The following is a 16,315-nucleotide window of genomic DNA, read 5'->3' as shown; positions in this document are numbered from 1 at the left end:
CTGAACTATCCCTCGTCGGCTTTATCTTTTCCTTGTCTAGCTGAGATTTTCCGGCACAACACTAGCTACGGAAATCAATTAAATATTGTCAATACATTACCATTCAATTTTCATATTGAATATTTCAATTTCTACATATTTTGCCTAAATTCCAATTTAGTCCTTAAATCGGGAGTAACTTTTATTCTTCACATTTAACTCAATATTTTCATTCAATTTCCACTTTAGACTAATTTCAATACTCTAATTTCACCATAAAACCATAATTTCAAAATTCTTTCAATTTAGTCCCTAAAGCATAAAACTTATGAATTACTTTACAATTCAATCCTTATTTCACTTCTAACTTGAATTTCTATCAATTTAATCCCTAATTTATCATTTTATTCATTCTAATAACTTTAAATATATCAACTTAATTTCATCAAAACCTTGTTCCAACGCTTCTAAAACATCAAAATTAAGTAAAAAGGGCTAAATTAACTTACCAATTAAACCTTCAAACCTCAAAATCCTTATTTTTCTTTTTTCTTTCTTTCCTTTCTTTTTCCTTCTTTCCTTCCCCTGTTTCGTTTTCAATTCTATTTCTTTTTTTTCTTTATTCCTTTTATTTTATATATATATATATATATATATATATATATATATATATATAATCTATTAACAATAAAGATATCTATTAATAAAAATCTATTTAATAACAAATACTTATTTAACACTTGTATGCATATATATTATCACATTTGTCTTTCTTTTAATTTATTCATCATATAATATCAATTTAATAATAATAAATACACTAATATTTACTTAAATAATAAATAAATACATACATGTATTACAAATGCATGTATAATATTTATTACACATGTATTTTATTTTTACCATACACTTGGCACTCATTTTGGCTTATTTACTTATTTAGTCCTTTCAATTTTCTTTATTCTATAATTAAACTTTCACACTTTATTCAATTTAATCCTTTTATCCAATTATCCTTAATTAAGCTAAATTTACTTAATTAAACTCTAATTAACCACTCAATTAACTTCATAAATATTTTTAATAAATATTTACAAATCCATTTTTCAGAAACGGAGACCCAAAAATTCACTTTTCTGATAACAGTAATATTTGGGTCATTATAAATCTGATATGGTTTGTTGAGGTTTGATAAGTCTGTTTTACAAAACATGGACTCCCACATTTTCTGATTTTGTTATTAAAGGATAACATGACTTACATGCTGATTACTCTAAGTCTGCATAAGCATAACATGACACACTGCATAGGACTTAGGTTGATATGAAAAGAGGAAGTTTCTGATAGTTTAATGGTCTACATTATCTGGTGGTTTATCCACACTTTTGTTCCAACAGTTTGACTATACTATAGTGGCTTGACCACATATATTTGATTGGCAGTTTAGCTGCATGTTGATAAACCATAGTTGCCGGGCAACCCAGGGTGGCAGGTTATCATTGCCGGGCAACTCAAGATGACTTTGTTGGTGTGCTTTGGATGGATGAGTTCAAGGGAGAACTCTATCTTGGTGTGTAGCGGAGTTTGGCTAGAATGTTTATGATAAATCTACATTCTGATCTGTTTGAAAATACTGCATTTGCTTAACATACATGCTCTGTCTGCTCTGTTCTGTTCTGTTCTATTCAAATCTGCTCTACTCTGTACCATTTTATTCTGTTCAGCTCTATTAAATTCTATACTGTATGATTTATTTTGTTCTACTCTATTCTATTTTTTCTTTGCACTGTTGAAGCACCTTTGATCAAATCTCTGTGATGATCTAGATTTGTCCGTACTAGTTATACAACTGCTCTTAAGTTCTTTGCGTTACTACGATTTATATAGTATGCTCTGCTTATTTGCATTGAGTCTGGATATACGTAGTGATTGGTAACTCACCCTTTGTCTTTCCTTTATCTGTTCAAGAAAACATCAAATTTAGGATCGAACGGCGTATGGGAGCTCAGATTGTCTTGCACTGCAATAAATGTGATTTGATCCTTTGGGTTTGGAAATTGTCTTTAGATTTGTCTTGCGTCCCTTTTGATAATCTCATCCATATCAATCAATTTCTAACACGAAACTATAAAATTACCTAAACCGACAAAAATGAATTTATGATTTCAAAGTTAAAATCTCGAAAAAAAATCGATTTTCAGTGCATTTGTAACACCCTCTAACCCTTATCCATCCCCGGAACAGGATTATAGGGCATTACCGGTCTGTACAGTTCAATTATAATCATTTATTAAAAATAAATGTTTCTAACTCTGCAAATTAAAACTTCAACCAATACACAACCAATACAATTTTCTAACATTCAAACAATCCAAATACACTTAAATATGCTCAAATCTTACCAATCTAAAACATTTTATAACCTATCCAATTTATCTTTTTAAGTATATCACTTACTATATCAATTATTTCAACTTCATACTATATACCATTAACAACCATAATTTACTTATTTCATCAAGACTTTCACAACCTAGATGACTCTCATAAGACGTCCTAGGTACATGCCATTACCAATACTCAACATGCTTTACCTCATTGAATTCGGGATCGGCCTGGGATGTTAATTCAACGGTCTAGCCTTAACCTGAGCACGGAAACAAACCATACGCTGAGTATACACTCAGTGGTATTTCTATAATCCGAACACTTAAATAATTATAAAACATATTAATTTATATATATTGAACTATTCAAACTCAATGAGTATTCAAACATTCACTTTCCAATCAATGCTTTGATCTACTTTAAATTCAAAATCATTTATTATTTTTCAATAGCAATTAATCAATCAGTAATATTCATTAACAATCAGTCAATCAGAACAATTACTTATTCAGTAACAATCAGTTATTCAGTAACAATCAATTATTCAATAATAATCAGTTATTCAGTATCGATCAATTGATTGGTTATCCAGTAACAATCAATTATTCAGTAAAAATCAGACATACAGTAACAATTAAATTATTCAGTAACAGTTGATCTTTCCAGTTCCTTTATTTACTCCTATTAACATGACTCGGACCTAGACGGATACATGGATCCAACCAACACACCAAAACAGCACATAGTGCCTTATCAGCCGAAGCCGGAACAGTAATAGTAACAGTAGCAGTACGGTACATAGAGTACCTCATCGGAACAAATTTGGAATAGTAACATTAACAGTACGGTACACAGAGTATCTCATCGGAACAAATCCAAAACAGTAACAGTAACGGTAACAGTAACAATATCAGACACACAAAGTGCCGAATTGGTAATAGTAACGGTAACAGTAACAGTAGTTGGCACATAAGTGCCTGATTAGTAAGCCGGCAAAACTCGTACTCTTCCATATCCTATGGCATGCCAACTATATCCGACTAGCCCAACTAGTTAATAGGGTATTTAATTCACTTTTCAGTTTTCAATTAATTCATATTTTAATTAATTAACTATATATTTTCAATTCAATATAGTTTATTCACTTTTCACTAATAAATATTCAATTTCACAATAATCACAATTTTCTATCAATTTCATCACACTTCCAACTACATATATTTTCCAATATAACAAATATTTATTATTTAATTTCCACATCAATATTCATTTCAATTCAAACATTCACATATATTCATAAATTAATTCAATATAAATTTATCACACACTAAATCAATTGATTTCAATTATGAAGACACAATACAAATAATTCCCATCTTAACTATTTATCATAACATTTATCCAAAATTCAATTATCATAATTGCACAATATCTCATTCACACACACATATATATATATATATATATATATATATATATAATTCAATTTAATTCAATCAATATAAATTCATCACATACCAAATTAATCCATTTCCATTATAAACACAATAATTCTCACTTCAACATTTATTAAATGCATTGAATAAAAAAATATAACAATTAATAACTTGGTTCGAATTATAAAAATACAAATCGTATTTCCTCGAGCTAACTTCCGTTGTCTTTGTCATTTTTCCTTGCTTAGTCGAAATTTCCCGAGACAACGTTAGCTATGGGAATTAAAACAATTCATATTCGTTAATTCACTACTAATTTATATCTAATTAATACAATTTCTATTCAATTTCTACTTTAATTTCAATTTAATCTTAACTAAATTCACTTACTTTTTCTATCTCAACTCATACTTCATTTCTATTCAAATTTTGTCCAAACTCATACTTAACTATTAAATTTCCAGCATGTTTTCCTAATTTCAAAATTTCATCAATTTAGTCCCTACAACATAAAACTTATGAATTACTTTACAATTCAATCCTTATTTCATTTCTAACTTGAATTTCTATCAATTTAACCCTTATTTCATCATTTTACTCAACATGAACATTATCTAGAAATCTAATAACTTTCAAAACATCAACTTAATTTCATCAAAATCTTGTTCCAAAACTTTTAAAACATCAAAATTAAGTAAAAAAGACTAAATTGACTTACCAATTAAACTTCCAAACCTTGAAATCTAAATTTTTCCTTTTCTCCCTTTCTTTCTTTTCTTTCCTTCCCTACTCTCTGTTTCGTTTGGCTTTCTGTTTCTATTTCTATTCTATTCTTTCTTTTTGTTTTGTTATATATATATATATATATATATATATATATATATATATATATAATAACAATAATAACTATAATAAAAACTATTTAATAACAAATATTTATTTAATATTTGCACCAATTATTTTATACACTTGTTTTTCTTTTCTTATATATATATATAAAATAACTTAATGATATACTTATTATATAAGTAAATATACATGTATTTTACAATTGTATGTATATTAGTATTACACATGTCACCATTTGCACCATACATTTGTCTTATTTGTATTTATTTATTTCATAAAAATATTATAATATAATTATTTAATTAATAAATATCTTTTATAAATAATAAATATCTACTAATAATTAAATATACATATTACAAATTTATGTATTCAATTTGTTACACATGTATTTTATAATTACCACACATTTGTCACTATTTTAATTTATTTCATAATATAATATTAATAATAATTAATAATTATAGCAATAATTTATTATTTAAATAAATATCTATTTATTATCAAATACTTGTATTACAAATGTGTATATTTTATTTATACACTTATATCAAATCATTTTCATACACTTGTCTTTATTTAATTTATATTTTATAATATAATATCAATTTAAATAATAATAACAATAACAATAATAATTAATATATCTAAAATCTAAGAAAAATCTTAGATTTTTCAATCTAATGCCGCCTCAACTATATTAAATGGCATATTTGCCATTTTGATCCCCTTTCTTTTTTATTAATCTATAATTAAACCTTTACCCTTTATTACATTTAGTCTTTTTACTAATTACTCTTAATGAAGCTAAATTCACTTAATTAAAGCCTAGTTAATTACTCAATTAACTTCGTAATTATTTTTAATAAATATTTTCTAATCCATTTTTTTCAGAAACAGAGACCCGAAAATACACTTTTCCTATAACCTTAAAGTTCGGGTCGTTACAGCATTGGTATAACTCATCTAAGTTTGGCTTAAACTTCTAGGTCGGGTTTGGAGTGTTATAGGACTTAATTAGTACTTGAATTTCAAAATTATTAATCAAGTTGGTATTTTTTTTAGGTATGTAATTCAAAAAATTTTGCACTAAAAAAGCTTTCAAAAAATTTTGTACTAAAAGCCAATAAAAATAGTGACTCATGTCTTAAAGTTTTTCTAAAAATGTAAATAATATTTGGTACGTGGAGTTTAAAAACTTCATAAGCAGTATTAGAGGGTTGACAAGTATTTTATAGGCTGTAGCATAACGTTAAAAATATAAATATTTAAAAGAAATAGACACATGACAATTTTTAAAATTGTCTGTGAAATACAAAAATACACTCTATCAAATACTAACCCATAAATATTGAAATTTAAATTTTTATTTTTTTATTTAATGTTTTCGATGAACATGTAGATATGGATGTTAAATAAATTTGAACATCTATTTGTGCAGATTCATTTGGCAACTACAATTTTAGTAATTTTATATTTTTTTATAATTTTAAAACTAATATAAAAACTTGATATTAAAAAAAGTTTTTCTAGAACTAAAAAAATTCATTTTTGGATTTTTTATTTTTCTTAATTTTGATAGTTTTATTATTATTTTTATTATTCATTTTATATGATTTCTATAAATTTATATATTTAAAAAAATTATTTTTATTTTTAAATTTATTTTTATTTTAAATGATGCTTCTCATGTGTCCTAATTTGAAGCTACCACATAACATTTTGTTGTTGGAATCATCAAGGATTTTTCCTTGATAAAATTAAATAACTAAAACAAGTATACTATTACCTTAATATTCAGATTTTTGTATATTTTCATTTTATGGTTGTATTTTTTTAGTATTTTTTTTACTTAAAAGATAAATAAAATTGAACATTTAATTTACTCTAAAACAATGGCTACTTCAGTTTCTCTTTGTCCCAAGAATAGTGAAGGAGATAATCCTCCTGATAATCCAAACACAAAGAAAGTCCGCTTTAAGGAATCGGAGGATAATCCAGAAGAAGTGATGGTTGTGGATCCAACACTAGCACCATCTTTGTCTTAGAAAGACCTGTTAATGGGGAATAAAATCATTGAACATAAAGTAGATGGTGGATCTCAACAATCTAAGGAAGATTTTTCACTCACTGAAGGGGATGTCAAAAAATCGATAATCAATGGTACTCCCTCCATTGAATTCTCGAAGAGAGTACATCAGCTGCTTAAAAAGGAAATGTCCACTTCAGTGGTCCTCAAATTGTTGGGGAGGAATATCGAGTTTACGGCTCTGCAAAACCGATTGTATGTCATTTGGAGACCCTCTAAGCCATTTCAATTAATGGACATTGAAAATGGCTATTCCTTAGCCAAATTTCAAAGTCCTTAGCAAACATTCTCTAGAATTTCTCTTAGATTCTAACACATAGCTGATGATGGAACTAGAATAGATATTTTTTGTTTCCTACTTACACGAGCCCATATCCTTGCTTTTCTATCAATCTCTAATTCTAACCTCCCTCCCCAATCTGACATTGTGGTACCAGTATAGACCAAAATTTCGTTATGATCCAATTCTGATCGATAATAGATACTAGGGCTTTGCAATATTTGATTGATCACAATTTTGTATATTCCATTTACTATAGAAGTTCCGAGGGAGTTTATTAAAGGAATGTTTCCAATAAAAATTGTTTGTTCTTACTTATCCTTACTGGTTTTCCAAATTAATCCTGCAGATACATATAATTTAGAAGAATATGTAAGTGATTCATATTGTAACACCCCGAACCCGAGACCATCGCTGGTGTCGGACACGAGGGGTTAACAAGCCAAGTTCACTTGTTTTGCCCATCCATTTGACATTTTCAGTCAGGCTGGAAAACTACGTCACCGTCGCCTTAAAAATCATATCTCGAGTTTCAAAACTCGGAAACTGGTTTCGTAAATTTTTCCTGAATTTAGACTCATATATCCATCCATGGATTTATTTCTAGAATTTTTGGTTGGGCCAATTGGTACAGTTTATTAGTTAAAGTCACCCATGTTACAGGGATCGACTGCTCTGACCTTCGCGTGGTATAACTTGAATATCTCTCTGTACAGGGCTTTAATGCTGGTGCTGTTTGTTTCTAATGAAACTAGACTCAAAATGGAATCTGTACATATAAGGTATGTCTCCTAGTTCTTTTTGGATAATTTATAGTGAATTTTTAAAGTTGCGACAGGGAACCCAGAAACCATTCTGGCCTTGTCTCACAATAGCTTTAATATCTCTTAACATGTAACTCCTATGACCATTTCGCTTCTTCCATATGAAAATAGACTCATCAAGGTTCATTTACATAGCTTATTCACTATTTAATTCCATTCCTACGAATTTTGGTGATTTTTCACATTCACGTCACTGCAGCTGGCAGCATCTGTTTTTAAGGTAGGTCTTACCTATTTGGTAGTCTCCATGAACCAACTAGTCTTGCCATACATAGGTTCATATATGATCATTTTAACCATGCCAATGGCTGATCATATGACCAACATTCCCATTTCCAAGCCATAGCCACATCATGACACCAAATATAAACATACAAACCACAATTATTCTAAGTTCATGTTTCCCTTTTCGAGCCATTTTCGCATGGCCGTACATACTTACATCACAACATATTTAACAAACAAGGGTAGTCCTATACATGCCATCTCAAGTTTAACCAAAATTTATACCAAAATGGAGGCTTGATAGTGTGGATGACTTCGACTTCAACGATCCCAAATCCGATTGCTTGACGAAATCTAGAAAACTGAGAGCCAAAGCAACGGGGTAAGCATTTTTTTTATGCTTAGTAAGTCTCAAGGAATATAATCAAAACTGAGAGCCAAAGCAACGGGGTAAGCATTTTTTTTATGCTTAGTAAGTCTCAAGGAATATAATCAACTCTAATTACAGCAATACATTCACATAGCCAAATGCATCATTTCATTAATACACATTCTTACTTCACACTTCATCATTATATAATTTCACAAAATATCAATCAATTCAATAACTGAAATTCATTAGTCGATTGAGCGAATGTTGCTCAAACATGTCGACTTTCCAATGCACATATAACGTACCTTATCCTTTGGGCTTTTCGAGTGTACTAATTGAATTCATTACAGCAACCAACACTCACCTCCAGCCCAAGATTCTTCGGAATATAACCGGATATAATCACGTGCACAAATGCCTTGGTCTTAGCCGGATAGAATATCTCGCATGAATGCCTTGGTCTTAGCCGGATGTAGCCACTAGCACAATTGCCTTCGGGTCTTAACCCGGATATAATTTCCAGCATAATTGTCTTCAGGATTTAGCCCGGATATCATTCAATTTCCCATGAACACATACATCAATTATCATTGGACATACATAATTCATTTTCGTTACTAAGGCTCAAACGCAATTATAGTCACAAGCATATTCGCCTTCGGGACTTAGCCCGGGTAGAATTCAAATACTCATGCATACATAATCAATAATCAATACACATCCATACTTTATTTCACACAATTCAAGTAGGGTCACTTCTTGAGGACTTACCTCGGATGTTGTCGAACGGCTTTTTCGGCTATTCGATCACCTTTTCCTTCCCCTTGTCCAATTGTGGCCCTCTTAGCTCTTGAGCTTACTCTTGATGCAAATTTAGCCAAATCACCTTCTAGATCTCTTCTAAACAAAGGAAATGAAGCAAAAATCCCTTCTTCCTCTTAGTATTTTTTGGCCAAAAAGGGAGAGAGCAAGCATGAACAAATTTTTTTTTGTTTTGTTTTTTTTCTTCTTGGTTGCACGGCAATGGGGTATGCTACTCTCTCACACACATTTTTTTTTCATTCTTTTCTTACCCATGCCTATTTGTTTACTATTTCTCCCTAATGCCCAACAAAACATGTTTCATGACATGTTTAACCCATATCTCTTTGTCATGGCCGCCATCACTTGTAAAAGGGGAATTTGACATGCAAGTCCATTATTTTGCATGCATGCTTTAATTAGTCATCACCCTTTCCCTATCGTATTTTCAAAGTTCACTACTAAGTCCTTTCTAGTGGAATTCACCTTTATAACACTAAATCAATCATCAAAATGTCATACATGAATACTCACATATTATAGGCATCGAAATAAATTTTAAATTATTGTTATGCCTCGGTTTTGTGGTCCCGAAACCACATTCCGCTAGGGTCTATTTTGGGCTGTCACAACTCCCCCCTCTTAAGGAATTTTCGTCCCGAAAATCTTACCGTAAATAGGTTTGGATATCGTTCTTTCATAGAGTTCTCGGTCTCCCAAGTAGCTTCTTCTATCCGTGCTTGAGCCATAACACTTTCACTAGCGGAACCCGCTTGTTTCGCAACTCTTTCACTTCTCGTGATAGGATACGAATCGGTTCTTCCTCATAACTCATATTAGCTTGAATTTCAATTTCTGATGGACTAATCACGTGCGATGGATCGGATCTATAGCGTCGAAGCATCAAAACGTGAAAGACATCGTGAACCTTTTGAGTTCGGGGGCAAAATCAAGCGATATGCCATTGGACCGACTTCGCTCGATATCTCATATGGTCCAATGAACCTCGGGCTCAACTTGCCCTTACTACCGAACTCGAGTATCTTTTTCCAAGCGATACCTTGAGAAACACTTTATCACCCACGATACTCGATATCCTTACGCTTGAGATCCGCGTCGACTTCGACGATCGGAGGCTATCTTCGACTTTCACGGATTACTTTCACTTTCGCTCAGCATCCATAATCAAATCCACCGAAAATCTTGCTTTCACCGAGCTCGGTCCAAAACAATGGCGTGCGGCATTTACGACCGCATAAGGCCTCGTAGGGTGCCATCTTAATACTTGATTGAAAGTTTGTTGTTGTGCGAATTCAATCAACGGCAAATACCGCTTCCCATGAACCACTAAACTCGAGGACGCAACATCTTAACATATCCTCAAGTATCTGAATTATCCGCTCGGATTGACCATCGGTTTGGGGGTGAAAGGCGGTCTGAAATGCAACTTGGTACCCAAAGCTTCTTGCAACTTTTTCCAAAATCGCGAGGTAAATCTCGGATCTCTATCCGACACGATAGAAATAGGCACCCCGTGTAATCTCACAATCTGAGAAACGTACAATTCCGCTAATTTGTCCATTGAAAAATCCGTACGTAACGGGGACAAAGTGGGCCGACTTAGTCAATCGATCTACCACGACCCAAACCGCATCCTTTTACTTTCTGACAATGGCAGTCCGGATACAAAGTCCATTGTGACTCGATCCCATTTCCACTCGGGTATCGTGATTGGCTGAAGTAATCCTGAAGGCACTGATGTTCCGCTTTCACTTGTTGACATATTAGACATCTCGAAACAAAGTCGGAGATGTCTCGCTTCATACCATGCCACCAAAATCGACGTTTCAATTCATTGTACATCTTCGTACTCCCCGGGTGGATTGCCATTCGGCTACAATGGGCTTCATTCAGAATTATCGAAATGAGTTCCGAATTCTTTGGGACACACAGACGACCTTTGAACCTCAAACAATCGTCATCGTCGATTTGAAACTCCGAGTCCTTGTTCGGAACACACGAAGCCCGTTTTGCAACCAACTCGTCATCGACTTTCTGAGCTTCTCGAATTTGGTGTGTCAATAATGGTTTGGCTTTCAATTCAGCCACTAACACACTGTCGGATCGGACAGACAAGTGCACATTCATCGCTCGTAAAGTGAATAACGATTTACGACTCAAGGCATCCGCAACCACATTCGCCTTTCCGGGTGATAGTCAATGATCACTCATAATCCTTTAACACTCAAGCCAACGTCTTTGTCGCAGATTTAAGTCTCTTTGGGTCATCAAATATTTGAGACTTTTGTGATCCGAGTATACATGGCACCTTTCACCAAATAAGTAATGTCGCCAAATCTTTAAAGGCGAATCGATGGTGGCCAATTCGAGATCATGAGTTGGATAATTTTTCTCATGTGGCTTTAATTGCCTCGACGCGCAGGCCACAACTCGACCTTCTTGCATTAATACGCAACCTAACCCAAGTAGAGAGGCGTCGCTATAGATGACAAACTCCTTGCTTGGACTCGGGTTGCACTAGAATTGGGGCTTCATCAAATAAGTTTTCATTGATCGAAACTTTTTGGCATTTCTCCAATCCATTCGAACTTAACATCCTTTTGGAGTAGCCGTCATCGGCGTGGCTATCGTTGAGAAGCCTTTACAAATCGTCGGTAATAACCTAAGCAAGCCCCAAAAACTCGAACCTCAAGAATATTTCTGAGGCTTCCAATTAAGTATGGCTGAAATTTTATTCGGTCGACTCGAATACCCGATCTGAGATACCACATGACCCAAGAAGCTAACCTCTCTAACCAAAACTCACACTTGCGAACTTAGCATATAATTGCTTATCCCGTAAAATTTGCAAGACTAACCGCGGTGTTCAAGATGTTCGGTCTCATTTCTTGAATAGACCAAGATGTCATTAATGAACATGACTACGAATCGATCCAAATATGGTCTAAAGATCCGATTCATTAAATCCATAAATCTGCGAGGGCATTAGTGAGCCCAAACGGCATCACTAGGAACTCATAGTGACCATATCTCGCTCAAGGCGCTTGGGTACGTCCGAATCTCGGATTCGCAATTGATAATAGCCCGATCTCAAATCTATTTTCGAGAACACCGAGGCTCCCTTCAGTTGATCGAACAAGTCATCAATACGTGGCAACGGATATTTGTTCTTTATCGTCGCTTTATTAAGCTGACGATAGTCGATCTACAATCGCATGGTTCCATCCTTCTTCTTCACGAACAACACCGGCGCACCCCAAGGCGAAAAACTCGAGCGAGCAAAACCTCTATCCACCAATTCTTGCAATCGAGCTTTCAACTCCTTTAATTCGTTGGTGCCATACGATACGGAGCTATCGAAATTGGAGTGGTACCGGTACCAATTCGATGCCAAATTCTATTTCCGAACAGTGGTAAACCGGCAATTCTTCTGGAAAACATCCGGTATTCACAAACCACGGCACAGATTCGGGTTTCTTTTCGATTCCTTGTCATCGAGCACGTCGCAAGGTACGCTTCGCACCCTTTTCTTACATATTTACGGGCCTACATCACGATATTACGGTGGCAACCCTTTAAGTCCGTAGACTCAACCCGAATTATTTCATTATTCGCGCACCTCAAATCGATAGTCTTGCTCTTGCAATTTACAACCGCATCGTGCATGGTCAACCAATCCAAACCAAGAATAACGTCGAACTCATCGAACGGCAAAAGCATCAAGTCCGCGGAAAACAAGAACCTCGGAACACTAGGGGACTTTTCTTGCACACTTTGTTGACAAGCACGTAATGACCCAAGGGTTTGACACCGAATTACAAACTCGAGAGACTCAATGGGCAAAGTCTTCTTTGGATGCTAAGGTTTCACATATATATGAATGAGTAGAACCAGGGTCAATCAAAGCAATCACATTTGTATTGAAAAGAGTGAAAGTACCGTAATAACATCCGGAGAGGCAGATCCTCGGCGTGCGCGTATGGCATAAGTCCTAGCAGAGCACGAGCCTCGGATCGATGGTAGCATCTCTAGATCCTCTCGACCGCCATCGATATTGCCCATATTTCTAGGTGGCCTACCTCGGCGATGGTAGCACCCGGTTTGCACTCGACTTACATTCTGCTCATGCATCCTCGGGCAATCCTTCATAAAGTGGTCGGCCGATCCACACTTATAGCAGGAGCGATCACGAAACCAACAGCTCCCCGAATGCCATTTGCCACAATGTGGACACTCCGCCCTCTCTCGGCGATCATTTCCACCACTGGCGATCGAAGTGACTCGTGTGGTCACAGGGGGTCGATCGCGTCCTCGTCTAGAAAAGCCCAAACGCCTCTAGACCGGCTCGCATCATCTCAAATCTCTTCGATGCTTGTTGAAGAGACTTTCCGAGGACCTCTTTCGAATTCTCCGGTTCCCATCAGCTTTTGTTTCTCCTTTCTAAGCTCTTGACTTTACAAGCTCGCTCAACAAGTACTACGAACTCTCGTATCTCGAGAATGCCAACAAACATCCTTATATCATCATTCAGCCCATCCTCGAAGCGTTTACACATAATAGCTTCGGACGAAATGCATTCTCGTGCGTACCGGCTAAGCCTCACAAACTTTCGTTCGTAGTCGGTAACGGACATAGAACCTTGCTTAAGATCAAGAAATTCCCTCCGCTTTTGGTCGATGAATCTCGATCGATATACTTTTTTGAACTTCGGTTTGAAAGAATTCCCAAGTCACTTGCTCTCTAGGCACCACAGAAGTCAGAGTACTCCACCAATAGTAGGCGGACTCGTGTAGCAAGGAGATGGTACACTTTAAGCACTCATCGGGTGTACAGGATAGCTCATCAAGCACCCGGATAGTGTTATCTAACCAAAATTCAGCTCGCTCGGCATCATCATCATCCGTAGCCTTAAATTCAGTGGCCCCATGTTTTCGAATCCTATCGACCGGGGCTTACTTGACCTTATTTGGTCATCACGGAGGTATTGTAGGTCTTGGGGTTGCATTTGTCGGGAATGGAGGTTGTGGAACAGTAGTGTTGGTTCGAATGTATTGATTAAACCATTCGTTCATCACACTATAAAAGGCTTGCCTAGCCTCGTCATTAGGATTGCTGGCCATAGGTTGAGAGTCCGCCGGCCTGCTGTCCCTTGCGCGGAGCAGCGCCACACTCTCCACATCATCAGCTATCGCTTCGGTTGGGATCGGGATCCATTGCTATAAACAAACACAAAGTCAAATTGTCGAAATCATCACACTATCGATTCATCATTTAATGGCATGTATAGCTAGACCCCAAACACATCACGGTAGTCCTAGAATTGACTAAACCGTGGCTCGATACCAATAAAATTGTAACACCCGAACCCGAGACCATCGCCGGTGTCGGACACGAGGGGTTAACAAGCCAAGTTCACTTGTTTTGCCCATCCATTTGACATTTTCAGTCAGGCTGGAAAACTGCATCACCGTCGCCTTAAAAATCATATCTCAAGTTTCAAAACTCGGAAACTGGTTTCGTAAATTTTCCCTGAATTTAGACTCATATATCCATCCATGGATTTATTTCTAGAATTTTTGGTTGGGCCAATTGGTACAGTTTATTAGTTAAAGTCACCCATGTTACAGGGATTGACTGCTCTGACCTTCGCGTGGTATAACTTGAATATCTCTCTGTACAGGGCTTTAATGCTGGTGCCGTTTGTTTCTAATGAAACTAGACTCAAAATGGAATCTCTAAATATAAGGTATGTCTCCTAGTTCTTTTTGGATAATTTATAGTGAATTTTTAAAGTTGCGACAGGGAACACAGAAACCATTCTGGCCCTGTCTCACAATAGCTTTAATATCTCTTAACATGTAACTCCTATGACCATTTCGCTTCTTCCATATGAAAATAGACTCATCAAGGTTCATTTACATAGCTTATTAACTATTTAATTCCATTCCTACGAATTTTGGTGATTTTTCACATTCACGTCACTGCAGCTGGCAGCATCTGTTTTTAAGGTAGGTCTTACCTATTTGGTAGTCTCCATGAACCAACTAGTCTTGCCATACATAGGTTCATATATGATCATTTTAACCATGCCAATGGCTGATCATATGACCAACATTCCCATTTCCAAGCCATAGCCACATCATGACACCAAATATAAACATACAAACCACAATTATTCTAAGTTCATGTTTCCCTTTTCGAGCCATTTTCGCATGGCCGTACATACTTACATCACAACATATTTAACAAACAAGGGGTAGTCCTATACATGCCATCTCAAGTTCAACCAAAAATTTATACCAAAATGGAGGCTTGATAGTGTGGATGACTTCGACTTCAATGATCCCAAATCCGATTGCTTCGAGCGAAATCTAGAAAACTGAGAGCCAAAGCAACGGGGTAAGCATTTTTTATGCTTAGTAAGTCTCAAGGAATATAATCAACTCTAATTACAGCAATACATTCACATAGCCAAATGCATCATTTCATTAATGCACATTCTTACTTCACACTTCATCATTATATAATTTCACAAAATATCAATCAATTCAATAACTGAAATTCATTAGTCGATTGAGCGAATGTTGCTCAAACATGTCGACTTTCAATGCACATATAATGTACCTTATCCTTTGGGCTTTTCGAGTGTACTAATTGAATTCATTACAGCAACCAACACTCACCTCCAGCCCAAGATTCTTGAATATAACCGGATATAATCACGTGCACAAATGCCTTGGTCTTAGCCGGATAGAATATCTCGCACGAATGCCTTGGTCTTAGCCGGATGTAGCCACTAGCACAATTGCCTTGGGTCTTAACCCGGATATAATTTCCAGCATAATTGTCTTCAGGATTTAGCCCGGATATCATTCCATTTCCCATGAACACATACATCAATTATCATTGGACATACATAATTCATTTTCGTTACTAAGGCTCAAACGCAATTATAGTCACAAGCATATTCGCCTTGGGACTTAGCCCGGGTAGAATTCAAATACTCATGCATACATAATCAATAATCAATACACATCCATACTTTAT

The 16,315-nt window shown here is 35.0% G+C and overlaps 1 long non-coding RNA gene across 1 annotated transcript; it reads right to left on the bottom strand.

The window, feature by feature from the left end:
* Window positions 1-2,268: 2,268 nt before the first annotated feature.
* LOC128281614 (uncharacterized) lies at window positions 2,269-4,653 on the bottom strand. Its single transcript, XR_008271862.1, has 2 exons — window positions 4,525-4,653; window positions 2,269-2,629 (listed from the first exon to the last, which is right to left on the bottom strand). It is a non-coding gene; the product is annotated as an uncharacterized LOC128281614 (long non-coding RNA).
* Window positions 4,654-16,315: the final 11,662 nt, after the last annotated feature.

Source organism: Gossypium arboreum, chromosome 10 (genome assembly GCF_025698485.1).
Source record: "Gossypium arboreum isolate Shixiya-1 chromosome 10, ASM2569848v2, whole genome shotgun sequence".
Lineage (NCBI taxonomy): Eukaryota > Viridiplantae > Streptophyta > Magnoliopsida > Malvales > Malvaceae > Gossypium > Gossypium arboreum.
The sequence above is the reverse complement of the archived record's forward strand: the minus strand, read 5'-3'. Positions and strand labels throughout refer to the sequence as shown.